At 43.5% G+C, this 22,242-nt stretch overlaps 1 protein-coding gene across 7 annotated transcripts in view; it reads right to left on the reverse strand.

The window, feature by feature from the left end:
- Cdk14 (cyclin dependent kinase 14) overlaps positions 1-22,242 on the reverse strand; it is a 648,997-nt gene that overhangs the window by 162,159 nt on the left and 464,596 nt on the right. The window lies entirely within an intron of this gene.

The following is a 22,242-nucleotide window of genomic DNA, read 5'->3' on the forward strand; positions in this document are numbered from 1 at the left end:
GGCAGGAACTCATGGAGGGAGACAAATGCTGGGTACTTGCTTCATGTTTCCAGGCTTTATGTGAATGATCATAGTGGAGCTGATAACTGTAAGCTGTGAACATACTCCACATAGTGGGAATTATAGACTGATGACTGTAAGGTAGTGTAGCAGTGAACACACACCGCATAGTGGGACTTATAGACTGATGACTCGTGTAGCTGTGAACCTAAACAAATAGAAAACTGAATAACTCATTTTCATCTGAATCTTAAAACATCTCTAAAATAATACTGCTTTGTTGGTCCCACTGGCTCCTCAATGGGAAGTCCTGACTCAGAAAAACTATAGGGCCATCCTACACCTCACTCTGGGCAAGATGGTGAAGACTGAAAAGCCACAGAAAGCCGATCCTTTAAAACGCTTGTCTGGACAGTGTTTTCTCTGTCTAGGATAATGATCTCGTGGAGATTCAGAACACCTCATGCTGCTTAGAACTGCACTCGGGGGATGCTGTGGATGGAGAAGATGAAAGATGAGAAGAAAGGCTCGGGAATCTGCTGGCCTCCAGGAGTGTGGTGAGAAGAAAAATCCCGAGAGCGCACGCATGTGTGTGTGTGCGTGTGCGTGTGCGTGTGTGTAGAAAGATAGTTACAAGGTGGGCTAAGCTATGAAGGAGAAAAATGCAAGTAGCACAAAGCCAAAGTTGGCCTGGGACAGAAAAAAGTACTGAATGTAAATTTCTGATGGACGTCTCTGAAAATGTAGACTACATGCTTAAGTCAAATAGCTACTCTTATGGTCTGAATTTGGAACTCCCTACAGCCTCAGTCTCCAGCTGGTGGTGCTATAGTGTCAGGTTGTGGAAACCTTGGGAGCCTGGCATTTAGCTGTAACCTAGATCTCTGCGTCCTAGTAAGCCACCAAGGTGCGATGAGCACGTCTTCTCACACTTCCTCCCCTAAGGATGATACTGTTCCTGCTGCCATGCCTTCTCAACTACCTCTACAACACCCAGCTGTGGGGGCAGGTGCCCTAACTGTTCGATTGGGTCAATAAAGATGGCAGAAGCCAATTGCTGGAAAAAGATATAGAGGTGGGTTTTCCAGCTCCCAGGAAGAGGAGGAGGAGACAAGATATGAGAAAGGGCTTTTGGGCCAGGCTGTGAAGGGAGAAGTCAGACACCATGTAGGTCTGGAAGCCATTAGAACCTGTGGTGGCCTCCTCCACCAGACGAATTCTAATGTAGCTGATGAGTTTAGGACAATAGTTATCTGGCTGATTTTAAAATATTAAGATTCGTGTTTTCCCCGAGATGATTCAGATGGGCAAGAGAGAAGGCGTGGCCGTGGGGTGGTCATTGGCAGTCGTTGGAGCCAGCCGAGGGGGTGGATGGTTGGTGTAGAGCAATCCAGTGTTTATGGGAAACGTGTTAGCTAGCCCGTGGTCGCTGAGTACACAGCTGGCAGGTGGCTGCTGTTCCCACAGCCTACCTGGAGCAAGCATGTTTTTAAAAATTACATGCAACAGCGAGCCAACATAAATCTTTCTTTCCTTAAGTTACTCCGACAGGTATTTTAGTCAGAGTGATAAAAGAATCTAAGAGAACCATTTTCTATTTACCTAAGTTCTTAAGCAGTCATAAGAATGTCTATTTAAAAACTCAGGTTAACAACAACAATGTCTGTTTACACTGGAGTGGGTGAAGTGGAAACAGCTCTCACTCTTTATTAGATAGATTTCCACCTCTTTAACTTTGAATCACACACAGTACATCCTAACACCTGAATTATGCCTTCTCACTTATTCCTGTTGGCTTTTATTTTCAACTTGGCAGACTCTACAATCACCTTGAGACAAGTTTCTTAGCATGTCCGTGAGGCAATGCCTTATCAAGAGGTTATGTGAGGTGGGAAGACCCGCTATAAATAGGTGGGAAGGCACCACTCTCTGGGCTGGAGTTGTGGTTGCATCAGAAGAAGAAAGCTGAGTACCAGAAACCATAGCTGTCGACTGTGGATGCAGTGTGACCAGCCACCTTAAGCTCAGGATGCTTAATAATCTCTTTCCAAAGGTGTTTAAGTCAGGTATTTGTCAGAACAACAAAACAAGTAATTACTACGCTGCCTGTAGTGGTTTGAAGCACAGGGCTTCCATAGGCTCATAGGTTTGAAAGCTTGGTCCTCTGTTGATGGACTGTTTGAGAAAGACGTGGCCTTGATGGAGAAGGTGTGTGTCACTACAGGAGCCCTGTCACTGCAGGAGCCCTTAGTAAGCCCACCTCAAACCCAGTCTGTCTGTCTCTTCCTCTTCCTCCTCCTCTTCCTCCTCCTCCTCTTCCTCCTCCTCTTCCTCTTCCTCCTCTCCTCCCCCTCCCCTCATCTCTCTCTCTCTCTCTCTCTCTCTCTCTCTCTCTCTCTCTCTCTCTCTCTCTCTCTCTCTCTCTCTCTCTCTCTCTCTCTCTGCTTGCTGCCCATAAATTGGATATAAAACCCTCGGCTACTGATGCAGCATTGCGCCTTTCTGCCTCACACCATGGTAATCACGGACTAACCTGTAAAACTGTAAGCAAGTCCCACACCCCCATTAAATGCTTTCTTTTATATGAGTGGCCTTGTTCAAGGTGTCTCTTAACAGCCATAGATCAGTAACCATGACACCATGCATGCAATGAATCGAGCCACACTGAATGCTAGCATGGTTTTCTCTGATAAACAATATATGTGGAGGTATGACGACACCAGATTTGTGCCTCATCAAACTCCTGGAGCCTCATGTGGACATGGTAGGCCAGAAACTGGGAGATAAATAAGGTGGTCACAGGAGGAGGCTGAGGGAGGGGCTCTTACCTGGTGAATACAAGGTCTACATGATAAGCACCAGAAGTAGCTAATGCTGCCCCGTTCAGTCCTCACTTGCCAGATGCCTCCCTTTACTGTTTACTCTCAGTGCTGGCATGCGTGACCACGCCTGTTTTATGTGGATGCCTGGGATTGGAACTCAGGCCCAGGCCCTCAGGTTTGATCAACTCTTACCCGTTGGGCACTTCCTGAGTCTAGCACCCAACTTGTTTCCAGTGTTAATGGCAGGAAGATATATGTGGTCTATAGCAGCTTCCCCACAATGGGAGATGTGAACCCCAACTACAAACTGCTTTAGCTGGCAACGAGAACATGGCATGATACCTATCACCTTAGTAAAAACGATAGTCCCTTCTTTGGTTATCTTTCCATTCTTTTGAGAATATGAAGAAGAAAAGCTTCATCTTGCATGTGGGTGTTTGTTTTTACGACCTCCCAGGCACTCGGCTCACATTCCCTTAAGGGGAAGTGGGACTTCGGTTCAGAGTCCTGGGTGGGTAAAATCAAGCTTAATATTACCCCTTACTTATTTTCATTGATTCCATTTTACCTGGTTTTCTATTATGGGAATGCTTAAGGGATCTCTGGTGTTCTGAAGTGATATGAACAAGCAAAATTACTTGAAAGGAGTTTATTGAAAGGAAAATATTAAGCCACTGAGAGAGGTCATGCTACAACAGAGATCTCAGATACAGAGACAGAAAAGCTGATTGAGGGGCTGTGTTGGTGGAGGAGGGGAGAGCAATACTGAGTCCATCAATAGTGTTATACCCCTAGAAAGGAACCACAGGGTAGGTTGCTTTCAGGACAAAGCGCTAGGAAGGAACGTATTTGGTTCTACCCTCCACACATAGTAAAGAGCAGGTGACTGGGGACTCCTCAGGACTGCTCCCAGAGCAGAGCAAATGCATATAAAGATGGGACAGGAGTCTCTAAACTGTTTTAAACTTCTTTGCTTGCTATTTTTATACACATCTCAATCACATTAATGTTACTTTCATTATACTTTCTGATTTTAATGTCCCTGTATGGCCTTAAATATATTCATTTTTCTCCTTCTCTTGACACCCATTTACTCGCTAAGCCCAGAATCTCCCAGGAACCTATGTGCCATCATCCTTACGTTATTTCAAGTTATATATCCACACTCCTAACTGATCTTTTGAAAATCAGACTTGATCAACTGTTACTCCGTGAGGAAAGTTCTTTGGTGATTCAAAAGCTTCACACTGTGGCCAAACCTCATCTCCCCGACACACTTAAGTTGCTGGCTGAGGCCTGCAGAACCCCCCTTCTCCACTTATCTAATTGTTTACACATTCTTGTCCCTTCATACTCTCCCACTGGTCCTTCAGTGCCTGCATCTGGCACATTCTCCTGTTAACCACACAATGTTCCCACATGCAGTTCTGAAGCCTGGACATCTGTGCCCTCTCCATGTAATTAGCTGCTAATTAATTTTTCAGTCCTGTGTTGAAGCCTTGTTCTCAGGTCAAGTCCCACGACCTGGGCACCAGGGCAGGATTCCTGTAATACACAACACCACAGCTTCATAGCAACTGCCACAGATTAAATTTTAGCAAGTGTTTACTTTGCCCTCTGATTTCTTTGTTTGTTTTCTCTTTTACTTTCTATTTCTTTTACCTATTAAGTCTACGGCATAAAGTGGGCACTTAATATCTATTGAATAAACTATGTAGACTTGAGCTGGTTTCAGGAGGAGCCGATAACTGAACTCAGTCTCCTTCAAAATAAAGGCTGTACAAGGTGTGTATTTCCCATGCTATTTAACTCTGTCTTCCTAAAGAACACAAACAATGCTCATGTTTCTTTCTAAAAACCAGACAGCCAGGTGACTGAAGAAAACGGCTGCGTACAGGGCTCCAGGGAAGAAGGTTTAGTGTGTGTACACATTTGTCCACAAAGAGCATCCACTTTCCATCTCCTGAGTGTCATCGCCACGTGAAATGCAGGACAGTACCACTAAGGCTGTCCCTTTAACATAGGGGACTAGGCGAAGACAAGAATTCCTATGAAATTACTCTAAACATGACAAAGTTCATTCCATGAGAAATTAATGGATTGTATTTTACACAAACTGCAAATGCAATGGGTCCTCTCTCTGAATTCAGTGGAAAGGAGCTGCACTGTAACTTGTGCAGTGTATGTCAACTTCAGCATAATTAGTTGTTATTCACTGATGTAACTTACTGTCCTCCGAGAAACACAGGGAAAGGTTACTGAGCTAGAAAATGGCTCAGTTCAGGAGCAGATCACTTGGCAAGAAAGACAACGGTCTTGGTCTTTTTTTTTTTTTTATTTTTAATATTTTTATTACATATTTTCCTCAATTACATTTCCAATGCTATCCCAAAAGTCCCCCATAGTGCCCCCCACTTCCCTACCCACCCATTCCCATTCTTTTGGCCCTGGCATTCCCCTATATTGGGGCATATAAAGTTTGCAAGTCCAATGGGCCTCTCTTTCCATTGATGGCCGACTAGGCCATCTTTCGATACATATGCAGCTAGAGACAAGAGCTCCGGGGTTCTGGTTAGTACATCATGTTGTTCCAACAATAGGGTTGCAGATCCCTTTAGCTCCTTGGGTACTTTCTCTAGCTTCTCCATTGGGAGCCCTGTGATACATCCAATAGCTGACTGTGAACATCCACTCCTGTGTTTGCTAGGCCCCGGCATCGTCTCACAAGAGACAGCTATATTTGGGTCCTTTCAGCAAAATCTTGCTAGTGTATGCAATGGTGTCAGCGTTTAGAAGCTGATTATGGGACGGATCCCTGGATACGGCAGTCTCTAAATGGTCCATCCTTTCATCACAGCTATGAACTTTGTCTCTGTAACTCCTTCCCTGGGTGTTTTGTTCCCAATTCTAAGAAGGTGCACAGTGTCCACACTTTGGTCTTCATTCTTCTTGAGTTTCATGCGTTTATCAAATTGTATCTTATATCTTGGGTATCCTAAGTTTTGGGCTAATATCCACTTATCAATGAATACATATTGTGTGAGTTCTTTTGTGATTGTGTTACTTCACTCAAGATGATGCCCTCCAGGTCCATCCATTTGGCTAGGAATTTCATAAATTCATTCTTTTTAATAGCTGAGTAGTACTCCATTGTGTAAATGTACCATAATTTCTGTATCCATTCCTCTGTTGAGGGACATCTGGGTTCTTTCCAGCTTCTGGCTATTATAAATAGGGCTGCTATGAACATAGTGGAGCATGTGTCCTTTTTACCGGTTGGGACATCTTCTGGATATATGCCCAGGAGAGGTATTGCTGGATCCTCCGGTAGTACTATGTCCAATTTTCTGAGGAACCACCAGACTGATTTCCAGAGTGGTTGTACAAGCTTGCAATCACACCAACAATGGAGGAGTGTTCCTCTTTCACCACATCCTCGCCAGCATCTGCTGTCACCTGAATTTTTGATCTTAGCCATTCTGACTGGTGTGAGGTGGAATCTCAGGGTTGTTTTGATTTGCATTTCCCTGATGATTAAGGATGTTGAACATTTTTTCAGGTGTTTCTCTGCCATTCGGTATTCCTCAGGTGAGAATTCTTTGTTCAGTTCTGAGCCCCATTTTTTAATGGGGTTATTTGACTTTCTGGAGTCCACCTTCTTGAGTTCTTTATATATATTGGATATTAGTCCCTTATCTGATTTAGGATAGGTGAAGATCCTTTCCCAATCTGTTGGTGGCTTTTTTGTCTTATTGATGGTGTCTTTAGCCTTGCAGAAGCTTTGTAGTTTCATGAGGTCCCACTTGTCAATTCTCAATCTTACAGCACAAGCCATTACTGTTCTATTCAGGAATTTTTCCCCTGTGCCCATATCTTCAAGGCTTTTCCCCACTTTCTCCTCTATAAGTTTCAGTGTCTCTGGTTTTATGTGAAGTTCCTTGATCCACTTAGACTCGATTCGCATTCTTCTACATGTTTTTAGCTCCCTTGTCGAAGATCAAGTGACCATAGGTGTGTGGGTTCATTTCTGGGTCTTCAATTCTATTCCATTGGTCTATTTGTCTGTCACTATACCAGTACCATGCAGTTTTTATCACAATTGCTCTGTAGTAGAGCTTTAGGTCCGGCATGGTGATTCCACCAGAGGTTCTTTTATCCTTGAGAAGAGTTTTTGCTATCCTAGGTTTTTTGTTATTCCAGATGAATTTGCAGATTGCACTTTCTAATTCGTTGAAGAATTGATTTGGAATTTTGATGGGGATTGCATTGAATCTGTAGATTGCTTTTGGCAAGATAGCCATTTTTACAATGTTGATCCTGCCAATCCATGAGCATGGGAGATCTTTCCATCTTCTGAGATCTTCTATAATTTCTTTCTTCAGAGACTTGAAGTTTTTATTATACAGATCTTTCACTTCCTTAGTTAGAGTCACGCCAAGATATTTTATATTATTTGTGACTATTGAGAAGGGTGTTGTTTCCCTAATTTCTTTCTCAGCCTGTTTATTCTTTGTGTAGAGAAAGGCCATTGATTTGTTTGAGTTAATTTTATATCCAGCTACTTCACCGAAGCTGTTTATCAGGTTTAGGAGTTCTCTGGTGGAATTTTTAGGGTCACTTATATATACTATCATATCATCTGCAAAAAGTGATATTTTGACTTCATCTTTTCCAATTTGTATCCCTTTGATCTCCTTTTGTTGTTGAATTGCTCTGGCTAGGACTTCAAGTACAATGTTGAATAGGTATGGAGAAAGTGGACAGCCTTGTCTAGTCCCTGATTTTAGAGGGATTGCTTCAAGCTTCTTGCCATTTACTTTGATGTTGGCTACTGGTTTGCTGTAGATTGCTTTTATCATGTTTAGGTATGGGCCTTGAATTCCTGATCTTTCCAAGACTTTTATCATGAATGGGTGTTGGATCTTGTCAAATGCTTTTTCCGCATCTAACGAGATGACCATGTGGTTTTTGTCTTTGAGTTTGTTTATATACTGGATTACGTTGATGGATTTCCGTATATTGAACCATCCCTGCATCCCTGGGATGAAACCTACTTGGTCAGGATGGATGATTGTTTTGATGTATTCTTGGATTCGGTTAGCAAGAACTTTATTGAGGATTTTTGCATCAATATTCATAAGGGATATTGGTCTGAAGTTTTCTATCTTTGTTGGGTCTTTTTGTGGTTTAGGTATCAGAGTAATTGTGGCTTCATAGAATGAGTTGGGTAGAGTACCTTCTGTTTCTATTTTGTGGAATAGTTTGTGAAGAACTGGGATTAGATCTTCTTTGAAGGTCTGATAGAACTCTGCACTAAACCCATCTGGTCCTGGGCTTTTTTTAGTTGGGAGACTATTAATGACTGCTTCTATTTCTTTGGGGGATATAGGGCTGTTTAGATCATTAACCTGATCTTGATTCAACTTTGGTACCTGGTATCTGTCTAGGAACTTCTCCATTTCATCCAGGTTCTCCAGTTTTGTTGAGTATAGCCTTTGGTAGAAGGATCTGATGGTGTTTTGGATGTCTTCAGGATCTGTTGTTATGTCTCCTTTTTCATTTCTGATTTTGTTAATTAGGATGCTTTCCCTGTGCCCTCTAGTGAGTCTGGCTAAGGGTTTATCTATCTTGTTGATTTTCTCAAAGAACCAGCTCCTTGATTGTTTGATTCTTTGAATAGTTTTTCTTGTTTCCACTTGGTTGATTTCACCCCTGAGTTTGATTATTTCCTGCCGTCTACTCCTCTTGGGTGAATTTGCTTCCTTTTGTTCTAGTGCTTTTAGGTGTGTTGTCAAGCTGCTAATGTGTGCTCTCTCTAGTTTCCTTTTGGAGGCACTCAGAGCTATGAGTTTTCCTCTTCGAAATGCTTTCATTGCGTCCCATACGTTTGGGTACGTTGTGGCTTCATTTTCATTGAACTCTAAAAAGTCCTTAATTTCTTTCTTTATTCCTTCCTTGACCAAGGTATCATTGAGAAGAGTGTTGTTCAGTTTCCACATGAAGGTTGGCTTTCTATTATTTATTTTGTTATTGAAGATCAGCCTTAGTCCATGGTGATCTGATAGGATGCATGGGACAATTTCAATATTTTTATATCTGTTGAGGCCTGCTTTGTGACCAATTATGTGGTCAATTTTGGAGAAGGTACCATGAGGTGCTGAGAAGAAGGTGTATCCTTTTGTTTTAGGATAGAATGTTCTGTAGATATCTGCCAGATCCATTTGATTCATAATTTCTCTTAGTTTCACTGTGTCCCTGTTTAGTTTCTGTTTCCATGATCTGTCCATTGGTGAAAGTGGTGTGTTGAAGTCTCCCACTATTATTGTATGAGGTGCAATGTGTGCTTTGAGATTTACTAAAGTTTCTTTAATGAATGTGGCTGCCTTTGTATTTGGAGCATAGATATTCAGGATTGATAGTTCCTCTTGGAGGATTTTACCTTTGATGAGTATGAAGTGTCCCTCCCTGTCTTTTTTAATGACTTTGGGTTGGAAGTCAATCTTATCAGATATTAGAATGGCTACTCCAGCTTGTTTCTTCATGCCATTTGCTTGGAAAATTGTTTTCCAGCCTTTCATTCTGAGGTAGTGTCTATCCTTTTCTCTGAGATGAGTTTCCTGTAAGCAGCAAAATGTTGGGTCTTGTTTGTGTAGCCAGTTTGTTAGTCTATGTCTTTTTATCGGGAAGTTGAGTCCATTGATATTAAGAGATATTAAGGAAAAGTAATTGTTGTTTCCTATTATTTTTGTTGTTAAAGTTGGCATTTTGTTCTTGTGGCTGTCTTCTTTTAGGTTTGTTGAGGGATTACCTTCTTTTGTTTCTAGGGCGTGGTTCCTGTCCTTGTATTGGTTTTTTTCTGTTATTATCCTTTGAAGGGCTGGATTCGTGGAGAGATAATGTGTGAATTTGGTTTTGTCGTGGAATACTTTGGTTTCTCCATCTATGTTAATTGAGAGTTTGGCTGGGTATAGTAGCCTGGGCTGGAATTTGTGTTCTTTTAGTGTCTGTATAACATCCGTCCAGGATCTTCTGGCTTTCATAGTCTCTGGTGAAAAATCTGGTGTAATTCTGATAGGCTTGCCTTTATATGTTACTTGGCCTTTTTCTCTTACTGCTTTTAGTATTCTATCTTTATTTAGAGCATTTGTTGTTCTGATTATAATGTGTCGGGAGGTATTTCTTTTCTGGTCCAGTCTATTTGGAGTTCTGTAGGCTTCTTGTATGTTCATGGGCATCTCTTTCTTTAGATTTGGGAAGTTTTCTTCTATAATTTTGTTGAAGCTGTTTGCTGGTCCTTTGAGTTGAAAATCTTCATTCTCATCCACTCCTATTATCCGTAGGTTTGGTCTTCTCATTGTGTCCTGTATTTCTTGGATGTTTTGAGTTAGGATCTTTTTGCATTTTACATTTTCCTTGATTGTTGTGCCGAGGTTCTCTATGGAATCTTCTGCACCTGAGATTCTCTCTTCCATCTCTTGTATTCTGTTGCTGATGCTCGTATCTATGGTTCCAGATTTCTTTCCTAGGGTTTCTATCTCCAGTGTTGCCTCATTTTGGGTTTTCTTTATTGTGTCTACTTCCCTTTTTAGGTCTAGTATGGTTTTGTTCATTTCCATCATCTGTTTGGATGTGTTTTCCTGTTTTTCTGTAAGGACTTCTACCTGTTTGATTATGTTATCCTGTTTTTCTTTAAGGATTTGTAACTCTTTAGCAGTGTTCTCCTGCAATTCTTTAAGGGATTTTTGTGCTTCCTCTTTAGTGTCTTCTGCCTGTTTAGCAGTGTTCTCCTGTATTTCTTTAAGTGTGTTATTAAAGTCCTTCTTGAAGTCCTCTATCATCATCAGGAGATATGCTTTTAGATCCGTGTCTAGCTTTTCCGGTGTGTTGGGGTGCCCTGGACTGGGCGAAGTGGGGGTGCTGGGTTCTGATGATGGTGAGTGGTCTTGGTTTCTGTTAGTAAGATTATTACATTTACCTTTCGCCATCTGGTAATCTCTGGGGTTAGTTGTTATCGTTGTCACTGTTTAAAGATTGGAGCAGAAGCTGTTTTCCACTCACCAGCAGTCTCTAAATCCTGCGGCGGGGGTCGTGGGTAGCTGAAGGTACCCCGGTGCTGGTCCAGCCGGAAGAGGCCTGTGGTCCTACTCAGGCCGTTTTTCTGCTTCCCTAACTAATGCAGTCTCTGGTCCCGCGTGGAATTGGATTGGAGCAGAAGCTGTGTTCCACTCTCCAGAAGTCTTAAGATCCTGTGGCGGGTGTTGTGGGTAGCTGGTGAGTGTCAGCTGACCCTGCGCCCCAGCTGCCCTGGTGCTTTTCTGACCGGAAGAGGGTTGTGGCCCTATGTAGGCCGGATTTCTCTCTCCCCAACCAGAGCAGTCTCAGGTCCCGCGTGATTGGACTGGAGCAGAAGCTGTGTTCCACTCACCAGCAGTCCCAAAATCCTGCGGCGGGGGTCGTGGGTAGCTGGCGGGTGTCAGGCAACCCTGCGCTCCCGCTACCCCGGTGCTGATCCGGCCGGATGAGGCCTGTGGCCCTACTCAGGCCGGTTTCTGCTTCCCTAACTAATGCAGTCTCAGGTCCCGCGCAATTGGATTGGAGCAGAAGCTGTGTTCCACTCACCAGCAGTCCCAAAATCCTGTGGCGGGGGTCGTGGGTAGCTGGCGGGTGTCAGGCAACCCTGCGCTCCCGCTACCCCGGTGCTGATCCGGCTGGATGAGGCCTGTGGTCCTCAATGGTCTTGGTCTTAAGAGCTGAACTTCCTGGCTCCCAGAGGACTGGGAAGTCTTGAGGAATCCCCTTGTCATTCTTTCCCTTTCAGCACACACACATATATGAAAATGTGTCTGGGCATGTATGTATCGTGCAAGTATGCCCATATATACACACCAGCCCCCTCTTCCGCATTTCATCAGTGACTTGACGTGGACATAGAGGAACTGTGTAGCTGGCCTTTGCTACTTTGTGGATTCTTCTTTTTTCCACCCTTTATCCCTTTGGTTTCACTCCCTAATACTAGATAGGAGAGAAACAAGGCTAGAATCAAAAGAAAGCCCTGCATCTAACTTATTTCTTTTGTTTCTTCTTTGGCTATGGCTACTAACAAGCCTCAACCAACCTCCCTAAATGACCAACTACCACAACAGAGGAGATTGGTGGGGCTGGGGATATAGCTCAGGGTGTGCAGTATGCACTCAGCATGCACAAGACCCTAGTTTAAAATCATAGATACCCCTCAAAGTGGTGAGGATGCTTAATATTTAGCAAAGCAGAAACAACTGTCCACCTAGTGCAGCGGAAGCTGATAACAATACGTGTAAAGGCCAGGCCTCATGCTCTACTCAGTGTTCAATGATGGAAAGAGCCAAGAGACATAAGCTACACTAAAAACAAAAGCCCATGCTGAGCCCCTGATGCTCACACTTGGTATCCACACTGAACATGGGAGTGGCCAGTGACTTTTTCTAATCAAATGAATACAAGAAAGGTAAGATCTCAATTGTTGGGTCAGTTGATAACTCCCATTGGGCTAAAAGACTTATTCGCTTACTGGCTTTTTGGAAGCAAACAGCTATGGTGGGAAGGTTTAGAGACAAGAAGCTGTGGTTGACCTAAGCCAACAGCCAGCAAAAAGTCTAGCCAGTCATCACTCAATAGCCAGCAGGAAACTGTTTCCAACAACCACATGAACTTGGATGTCTACCCTTATCCAGTTACCTTAGTTAAACTTGCAAGTCCCAGCAGATTCATTGATTGCATCTTTGTGAAATCAGGAAGCAGAGGAAACATCTTGTCCAAGTCTGGAAACTCCCAACCCACAGAAATTTTGAACCAATAATCATGCATTGATTTGGTAAGATTTTGCTGGTGCTGTTACACAGCAAAGAAGAGCTTGTGCTGTGTGTGGTATGAGGAATAGTGCAGGAGATCCTGCACAGGAAAATGACTGAAGAAAGAAAAGGCAGCGAGCATTACATAGAAAAGACCAGTAGGGGGAGCCTAGAGACCGAACAGTAAAAGCTGCCTAAGCACAGTCCTCAGAAAGGGGCTGGAATTATTCGCTGGAGGCTCAGCTGCACTGGATTGGAAGGGAGGATGTTTCCAAATATTTGCAGTGTTTTCACCATGGCCAGCTTCTAGATGGAAAGGAACCCAAGTAAGGAAGTAAGGACAGCTTCTGGAAACTGCTCAGTACAGAATCAGATAGCAATGGTGTGGTTCAGCAGGGCTGGCCACACCAAGGTCTCCTCTATAAGGATTGAGAAAATATCCATTAAAACAACAAGACAAAGGAGACTATGAGATACCCATGCAAGCATGGGGACTTGGCATGTGCTGGGAAGGCAGAGGCACGTAATCCCTGAGGACTGCTCGGCGAGCTGTACAGGCAAGCTGGTGAGCTCTAGTTTTAGTGAGAGACGCTGTCTCCACCTACAAGGTAGAGACCGAGGAATGACAGTCAACATCCACCTTTGCCCTTTATGCTCATGTGAACGCATGTACACATGCAATCATGCACATGTGCATATACACTAATATGCACAAACAGATCAAAATGAAGAAGAGAGCTGAGGAAATATCTCCGTTAGCAAAGTGCTCGCTATGTGAACATGAGGACGTGAGTTTGATCCCCAAACTCAGTTAGATGTGGTAATTCCATGTTTGTAATCTCTGTGCCAGGGAAGCAGGAACAGGAGGATAGATCCCTTGGGCTTGCTGGCCAGCCAGTCTGGTTTGCCTGAGTTCCAGAGACAGACCATGTCTCAAAACTCCAAGGTGGAAGATTCCTGAGAAACAACAATTGAGATCCTCTGGCCACCACACATAGAAGGACATGTACACACATGAACGTGTACCAATGCATAAACTGCACACACTTGTGTGTGCGCACATGCTCTCTCTCTTGTGTACACACACACACACACACAACCCAAAATATTTACTGAGATATTCGCACTCCAAACAGTCACTTTAACTGGCACAAAGGAGAGCAAAGATATGTCAACTATCCTAAACTCACAGATAATATGCTAGGCCTGGGGCCTCTGACTGCCCCAGTCTAACTACCTAACCCACCCTTACAGGCTTCTCTGATAAATGACTTGTAGATTTGATTGATTGCCTAAGTCTGGGTCCAGAGGCCACAAAAGATTTGCAGAAGAGAGACCAAACAGCTGTTAGAAAACCTGAGGAAAAACACAACCAACCAACTTAAAAATTATTTCAGAAAATGTCTTGTAGAACCAGAGTCCTCCAACTAGAGCGGCTCACTTAAAATATTTTGTTTCCCTCTTCTCCAGTGTCTCCATCTTTCTCTTCTCCTGTTGCTTTGAATACCTGTCTGCTTAAACAGGATACCCTCACTGCCTCACTGTCATCTCAGTGACTTCTGTGAGTGAGTTACTGTAACAGGGCCTCAGACTGTCAGTCCCCAACTGTGCGCCATAGGAGTCAAGGCAATGAGATGTGCAGGCAGCAGCCAGTGGGACAGCTCTGCACTGGGAGTGGGGTTGGGGGTTGAGCATAATGCTCCATACAAATGCAGCTTGCCCACTGGAGCACCACAGCAGAGCTTCCAAGGGACCCAACAAAGGGATCTGGGGACAGGAGCACTAGATAGGAGCTCGGTTACTCACTATGTGTTCCTTCAAGCAGAAGCAGTGTGGGTGCAGGTGAAACTGTATCACCAGGCAGAAAAAACTGGTAAGGTCAAGTTGATGAAGGAACCGGGATTCCTGTCCTGGAACACAGTGACTACCAAGACATCCCACTAAGAGGACCAGGACAACTGGTCAGGTAGCACAGAGCCCTGAGTTCTCCATACTAATGAGGTATTTAGATGGCTTGGCCTCAAGGGCTTAGCTAATAAATACTTTTTGCTTCCTGCAAAAGTATTTAATCTTGGTCCACTCTGAGTTGTATACATCCATTTTCTATCATGAATAAACATTTGGACAAGCAAGGACTCTCCTTCCTCAAAGACCACCAATTGAGGAAGTCTTAGTCAATACAGAGCCATGCTAAGTCTGCTGAAGGCCTCTCTGCACTCCTGACACCCACTCTGGGCTAAGCAGGATTCCCTCCACCCCACTCATCTCAGGCCCATGGTTACCCCCACCCCTCTTTCTCAACTACTTGCAGTTCCTAGCAGCATTTGAGTACCCATGCATTAGAGAACTGCAGCCTGGCCCCAGTCTGCACCATTTCTCACCCAGAGAAGCTCCGGCCGGGGCCCCTATCTCATGCTATGTTTCACCTCCCCTGAACAGCATGTCCCATGAGCCCAGCACCCAGATGATAGTGAGAAATGAATGTAGCCTCAACCTCTGCACTTCATCTCCCCGAATGGTGTTCATACACCCCAGTGGTGAGGTGACACGCAGAACCACACAGTACCAGGGTGGCTCTGGAGTTAGAAGCTACAACAGCACAAACTCCAATGGATTCTGAGAGTACGGGTGTAAGAACCCCTGCTTAGCAAGACTCATTCTAACAACCTGCCACCTTTAACTTAAAAAGCACAAGCAGGGCAGAGGAGGTCATGGCCACAGGTTCACCCTCACCAACATGAGATTATTTGTTCAGACAGCACCTGGAACGAGGGGTGGAGGCAAACTGGAGTTTGAGGCCCTGGGCATCTCAGATGGCTCAGACTTAGGAACTGGCTCTGCGTTTTGCAAATCAGAACTCAACACATTCCTTCCTTTCCTCTCTGGACTGTTTCTTAGGTAACAGTGCCTCCCAACACTCCTGGACACAAATAATGACACTGCTCCATGCACTGAAACCGTTTGCTTCAGCTGAGAGTTTGAGATCAGTTAAATGATAAATGTTAGTGTTGATTCGGATCACCTCAAAGTTCAACATGATAAAGCTGCCAATTGTGAAACACCTATATTCCCCAAACTAGTTTAAAAATATATTTACGGTAATTAGAATGATGTGTCCCTGATAACCCTTGGGCATGTGAATATTTGGTCTCTAGTTGGCTGCTATTTTTAGACCACCAGGAGGTATGGTCTTGCTAGAGGAAGAATGTCCCCAGGCACAGGCTTTGAGGCTTCAAAACCTATGTGCTGTTTGCAGTGAGCTCTTTCTGCCTGTTTGTAGCTCAGGATCTCAGTTGTTGCTTGCTGCTCTAGAACCTGCCTGCTGTCCTGCTGTCCTGCTGTCCTGCTGTCCTGCTGTCCTGCTGTCCTGCTGTCATGGTTCTCTGCTGTGGAGGTGACAGTGTGCTACCTCTTTAGAACCAAAGCCCCAAATAAACTTTTCCTTCTCAAAGTTGCCTTGGTAAAGGTGTTTTATCACAGCAATAGGATATAAATATAATATTATACACAAAAGCATGTAAACATGAATGTATTACATTCCCATGACTGTAGAAAATACATAATTGGCACCTTAGAACAAGCTAAATATATTTTCTCCCAGTGTGGGGGCCTGAAGCCAGCAGTAGTTTTAGTGAGCTGAAATGGAGATGTGAGCTGGGCTTTGCTCCCTGTGCAGGCTCCAGGGAAAGACCCTGCAGGTTTCAGCACTTGCTGGTACCTTGGGGTGTGGTCACATCAAGTTAGTTTCTTCCTCCATCCTCATACTGCCTTCTGTTTCAATCTCCGTCTACTTCGTTCAAATAAGGACAGAACTGATGGCCTGTCCGGATACTCAATGGTGTGATCTCCTTCTCAAGGCCAGTAACACAACAGCATTTGCAAAGATCCATCTTCCAAACAAGGTAAAATTAAGGTTCCGACTAATATCTTAATTATTCATTATTTAGCCTACACTGGAGTGAAAATGACATAACTATTTCTACAGTGTTCTTTATAAGCATTCCTCCAAATGCCCTACTGTGCACCTGCACAGGTAGACTTATCAGAAAAGGCTATGGAAACACCTCAACTTGGCTACAGTAACTCAGAGATGCTGCCTTAGTGTTTGCAAGTTTAAACACATTGTTTCATGAGTTGTACATCATTCCCTGAAATGACACAATATTGGAGAATGTCTAGAGAAGATGTCACTCCTTAAGTGTCTTAGGCAAGAGGAACAGAATGAGGACCGGACTTGGATCTATAGTCCCCGATCTGCAACCCAGCACACAGATTTATTTGGGCAGGCATTACTAATATGACTGTAATTTACCTCAGCTGACTTCTGAAGCAGCTTATGTTTGCAAGAGCTGAATGGCCAGCCCAACTACCTCCCAGCTAAGTGACCCTGTCCCCTTCAGCAGGAGCTGCTGACATCCTGGGGATCTCCTAGACATACCTCCTAGCTTTCATAGTTAAGGATGGCATTTCCATATGGTACTTCCCATGAAAACCAGGTTTGTGATCCATCTCACTTGACCCTGGCAATTGTAACAGGCATGTTTCTCCTCAAACCAAGAGGAAAATATGTCTTCATTTTACTTCTCTCTCCTTGGATCTGACACATGAAATTGTCTTTAAATTAACTTAGCAAGTTCCCATGAAGTCATTACGGCAAGAACTAGGTCACTAGATACCACATATGTAACTCTATATTCTCCTACTGAAATGAACTCCGCCTAGATCATGTTTGATCCATTTAAAAGAAATGCCTTTCATTTAAATAACTTCATTTTTTTAAGAAAATGTAATATTTTCTATTATTTAAGGTTTCTACAAATAATATAATACTGTAATACTATATACATACACATATATGTATGTGTGTGTATATAATTAGCTATAATATACATATATATATTTACTTACTTATTGTTGTATTGTTAAATTTTATCCAAAGTCTGGTGTAACTATTGTGGGAATGAAGCACTGTTCATCCAGTGTCCTGGTCATGGGCACAGTTACTTCTTATAGTAAGGAAAAGCGGACCATGCTAAACTGGCAGTGGAAAGCCCCCAGGAGAACTTACTAGCATTATACTATTAATGTGAAAGCAAAATACTGACACCCATCTAGAATTGAGTTTCTCAGAGACTTGTGAGAGACTCGCAATATGTCTCCCAAAACAACAGTCCTATAAATGGGAGTAAATCTCCTGACCAATGCACAAAAGGCTGAGATCATAAAAAACAAAACAAAATTTAAAAGGGAAACATCAAACCATGCTTTCTGTTATGAAAGTCTTTCTAATAAGAATGTATCTGCCACAGACCTCTCTGCTTTCCTAAGAGTGAGACAGCCAGACAAACGGACAAGACTTCTGGTCTCTTATCCAAGCTGGAGGCTGGAAAAGCAACCCAAGGCACAGGAAGAAAGAAAAGCATAGATTGAAGCTTTCTAGAGGATGGAAATATTTGGAAGGAGGTCCACCCTCTAACTCAAGCCTACCCTAGCCAACCCTCAATCTTCTAACCCAAACCTAGCCCTAACCCTAACCCCAACCCTCGGACCAAACTCTTAAGCCTAACTCTCTTACCCAACTCCCCCAACCCAAACCCTAACCCTCTATCCCAACTCTAACCCAAACCCTAACCTTCTACCCAACTCTAGCCTTAACCTGAACTCTAACCTTCTCACCCTAAGCCTAACCTTAATCCTAACCTCTGGCCAAACTCTATCTCTAAGCCTAACACTCTAATCACAACCTTCTAGCCCAACTCCAACGTTACCCCAGTCCGAAGACTTTACCTATGCCCCCTTAAATGGGCTGCTAGCTCCTAGCAGCATTAGAGGGTCAGGAACTGGCATTTAGTTTTTTTTACTTATAATCAGATTAATAGAGGCAGAGGCTCAGAACTGAAAGAGTTATGACTTAGAAGGGACAAGAGCCACAGTGGCAGGAATGAGAAGGGATGTTTCAAAAGCACCCCTCCAGCCTCCCCTGAGATTTAGTACCAAGTCCAGGACCCTCCACTAGGTGACAGGCTTGGATTTTTCTGTTTCTTTTCCACAATTTTCTATTTCTTCTATAGAGGCATCTACCTGACATGAGATGGGGCATTTGAGAGATAGACTATGAGACTTTTGAAAAAGGAATGTCTTTTCTGTACTGTAGTTCACTGGTACAAAGTAGGGGTGGCAGAAAGCAGAGAAGGCACTGGGAGACTGTCCCAGGAGACCAACAGTATCCTTTAAATGCTGTTCCTACACTGAGAAAATGTAGGACAAGGCTGCAGTTGGAAAGAAAATCCATACATTTACTCATGCTAAAAAATGATGTTGTTATTTTTTAGAGCTTTGAATGGGGTATATAGGGCTATATGGATTGCCATCAAACCTATGGTAGGCATAATGGCAGGAAATTGCTAAAGAGTTTTATATCAACAATAATTTTATTAAAAACATTTATTAAAATGTCTGCAATTATAATTTCCTGCATGTTGATCACAGCTGATGAGGTTTCTTGTTTTTTTTTTACTAGATATTTTCTTTATTTACATTTCAAATGTTATCCCCTTTCCTGGTTTCCCCTCCGAAAGCCCCCTATCCTCTCCCCCCCCTCCCCATGCTCACCAACCCACCCACTCCTGCTTCCTGACCCTGACATTCCCCTACATTGGGGCATAGAACCTTCACAGGACTGAAGGCCTCTCCTCCCATTGATGACCAACTAGGCCATCTTCTGCTACATATGCAGCTGGAGCCATGAGTACCACCATGTCTACTCTTTGGTTGGTGGTTTAGTCCCTGGGAGCTCTGGAGGTACTGGTTAATTCATATTGTTGTTCCATCTATGGGTATGCAAACCCCTTCAGATCCTTGGGTCCTTTCTCTAGCTCCTTCATTGGGGACCCTGTGCTCAGTCCAATGGTAGGCTGCAAGCATCTACCTCTGTATTTGTCAGGCACTGGTGGAGCCTCTCTGGAGACAGCTATAACAGGCTTCTGTTAGCAAGCACTTGTTGGCATCCACAATAGTGTCTGGGTTTGGTGACTGTATATGGAATGGATCTCCAGGTGAGGCAGTCTCTGGATGGCTTTTCCTTCAGTCTTTGCTCCACACTTTGTCTCTGTAACTCCTTCCATGGGTATTTTGTTCCCCCTTCTAAGAAGGATCAAAGTATCCACACTCTGGTCTTCCTTCTTCTTGAGTTTCATGTGGTTTGTGAATTGTATCTTGGGTATTCTAAGCTTCTGGGCTAATATCCACTTATCAGTGAGTGTATACCATGTATGTTCTTTTCTGATTGGGTTACCTCACTCAGGATGATATTTTCTTCCTTCCTTCCTTCCTTCCTTCCTTCCTTCCTTCCTTCCTTCCTCCCCCCCTCCCCCTCTTTCTGATTTATTATTATATCTAAGTACACTGTTGCTATCTTCAGATGCGCCAGAAGAGGGTGTCTGATCTCATTACGGGTGGTTGTGAGCCACCATGTGGTTGCTGGGATTTGAACTCAGGAACTTCAGAAGAGCAGTCAGTGCTTTTACCCACTGAGCCATCTCGCCAGCCCCAGGATGATATTTTCTAGTTCCATCCATTTGTCTAAGAATTTCCTGAATTCATTGTTTTTAATAGCTGAGTCTGATGAGGTTTCTTGTATGTACATATCTAGGGATTAATATAGCTTGGTTATGGGACTGGGGAAAAAAACAGAAGTGGGGGAAGAAGGTATCAGAGTGTGGAAGAGTCCGTAGGGTGTTCAAATGGATGGAAGAGAGGAAAAGGGAGTAGAATCAACAAAAACAATTTGCTTGAAAGTGAAGTAATGAAATATAACAAGCCAAGGCTAGCCCCACCAGGGCTCAGAGGCTCCTGATGCTCTTCACTTCCAGAGAAGCCAGCAATTCAGCCCTCTAAATGGGTTTGCTCAGATCTGGATTTTTCAACCATTCATGTCTTGGTTCTTTATCATTGTAATAGGTGCTCAGTGAAACGAGTTAGGGATGAGAGATGTGTGCAGGAGGGATTCTTGAAAGATAAATTGGCAGGACTGGATTGTTATGAGGACCTGAGCTGGATTCCCAGAATCTATGTGACTCTATGTGACAATAGCCTGACTGGCAGTGAATGTTTATAGTCCCAGCGCCCCAGTGCTGGAGAGAGGGGTGGGGCGGTGGTGGGGAAGACAGGGTAATCTTTGGGGACTCACTGAACCATGGCCTAACCTACTCAGAAAGTCCCTTACCAGTGAAAAGATACTGTCTTGGCAAATATTAAACAAACAAACAAATAACTGAGACAGTTATTGAGGAAAGACACATGAAGTTAACTTCTGATCTCCACATGTATATAACACATTCATGTACAGACATCCAGTATCCCGCTCCCAAATCAGCATTTGCTAACAGCCATCTCATTGTTCAAGAATCCCAGGGACTCATTCTTATACCAAAATAAAAAAAAATGAAATTAAAAAATTTCCTTTGTGTTGTTTCCATTTTTCTACACAGCTATAGAGACTGCATAGGCAATTGGCTCTGACTCTTGCTTTCACAAGAGCGGCCTCGGAATCACAATTGATGCCTCTTCAGACAGACTACGCTGAAATCAAGACAGAGGTATTTGTCTTTCCTTCTCTTAATAGCCTGTCTCCGGAGACAAAACCCATACATTTGGGGTCACCCACAGCCCTTAAAGTACTGCGCCTGAGTCTAAGAATAGGCAACCTCCTTTCACCAAGGTCTCCTGCTGCCTTCCATGTGCATGCACACCATTTTATGAGACAGAAGTCATAAGACTTTCCATGCTGCTCCCAAATTAACCACCTTCTGCTTGAAGTGACCATCAGGGGTTCCTCAAGATGCCTTTTAAAAACACTCATCATACTCTTTGTGTAACTCCCCTGGGAGGAATCTCTCTCTTTGTAAGTCTTTACAGCAGACTTCAGAATAAAGAGATCTGGAGAAAGTGACAGGTCTGACTATAGAAGAGTGTGGCAAATCAGTCTGTGGTGATGTGTGCTTACTATGTGTAGCTATGGACATGTGCTAGATTAGAAGCTAACATTGAAACTATACAGCTTCCCCTACCCACACCCAAAATGTCCTCCAATTTTAGTTGACTGTAGTGGTAGAAAGGAGGTGATTGAATAAGAAAACCATAGATATATCTCCCCATTTATAACATGACTTGAGGATATTCAGTATTATCTGCACTAAAGGCCAAGTTTGACCTGTGGGTAGAAAACTCATAGCTGGAAACACAGGATGACAGACTTCAGGGAAGATGTAAGACACAGTATTAGGTGCACATGAGGAGCTGGTAGGGTGGGCAGCTGAGGGCGCATGGGCTTTGGGCTGGGGGAGCTGTCCTGCCATGCACCAACCACACTGAGTCCTTGAAATAGTCTGGGGAGGCCAGATCCTTCTGCATTGCAAATGTAGATGGTAAGATTCAGCTGAGGGAAAATCAGTTCAAGAGGCAGGACTTAAAGGGAGGGTCACTATTGGGGATTCAAATTAGCAGAAAAATGTCTAGGGGTCCTTTGCAACATGAAAATAGAATTACCAGATGGCACAGTAATCCCAATTCTGGGTGTCTACAGCATAAGGACA

The sequence above is a fragment of the Mus caroli genome, unplaced genomic scaffold, assembly GCF_978045245.1.
Source record: "Mus caroli unplaced genomic scaffold, Mus_caroli_1 scaffold_4, whole genome shotgun sequence".
NCBI lineage: Eukaryota > Metazoa > Chordata > Mammalia > Rodentia > Muridae > Mus > Mus caroli.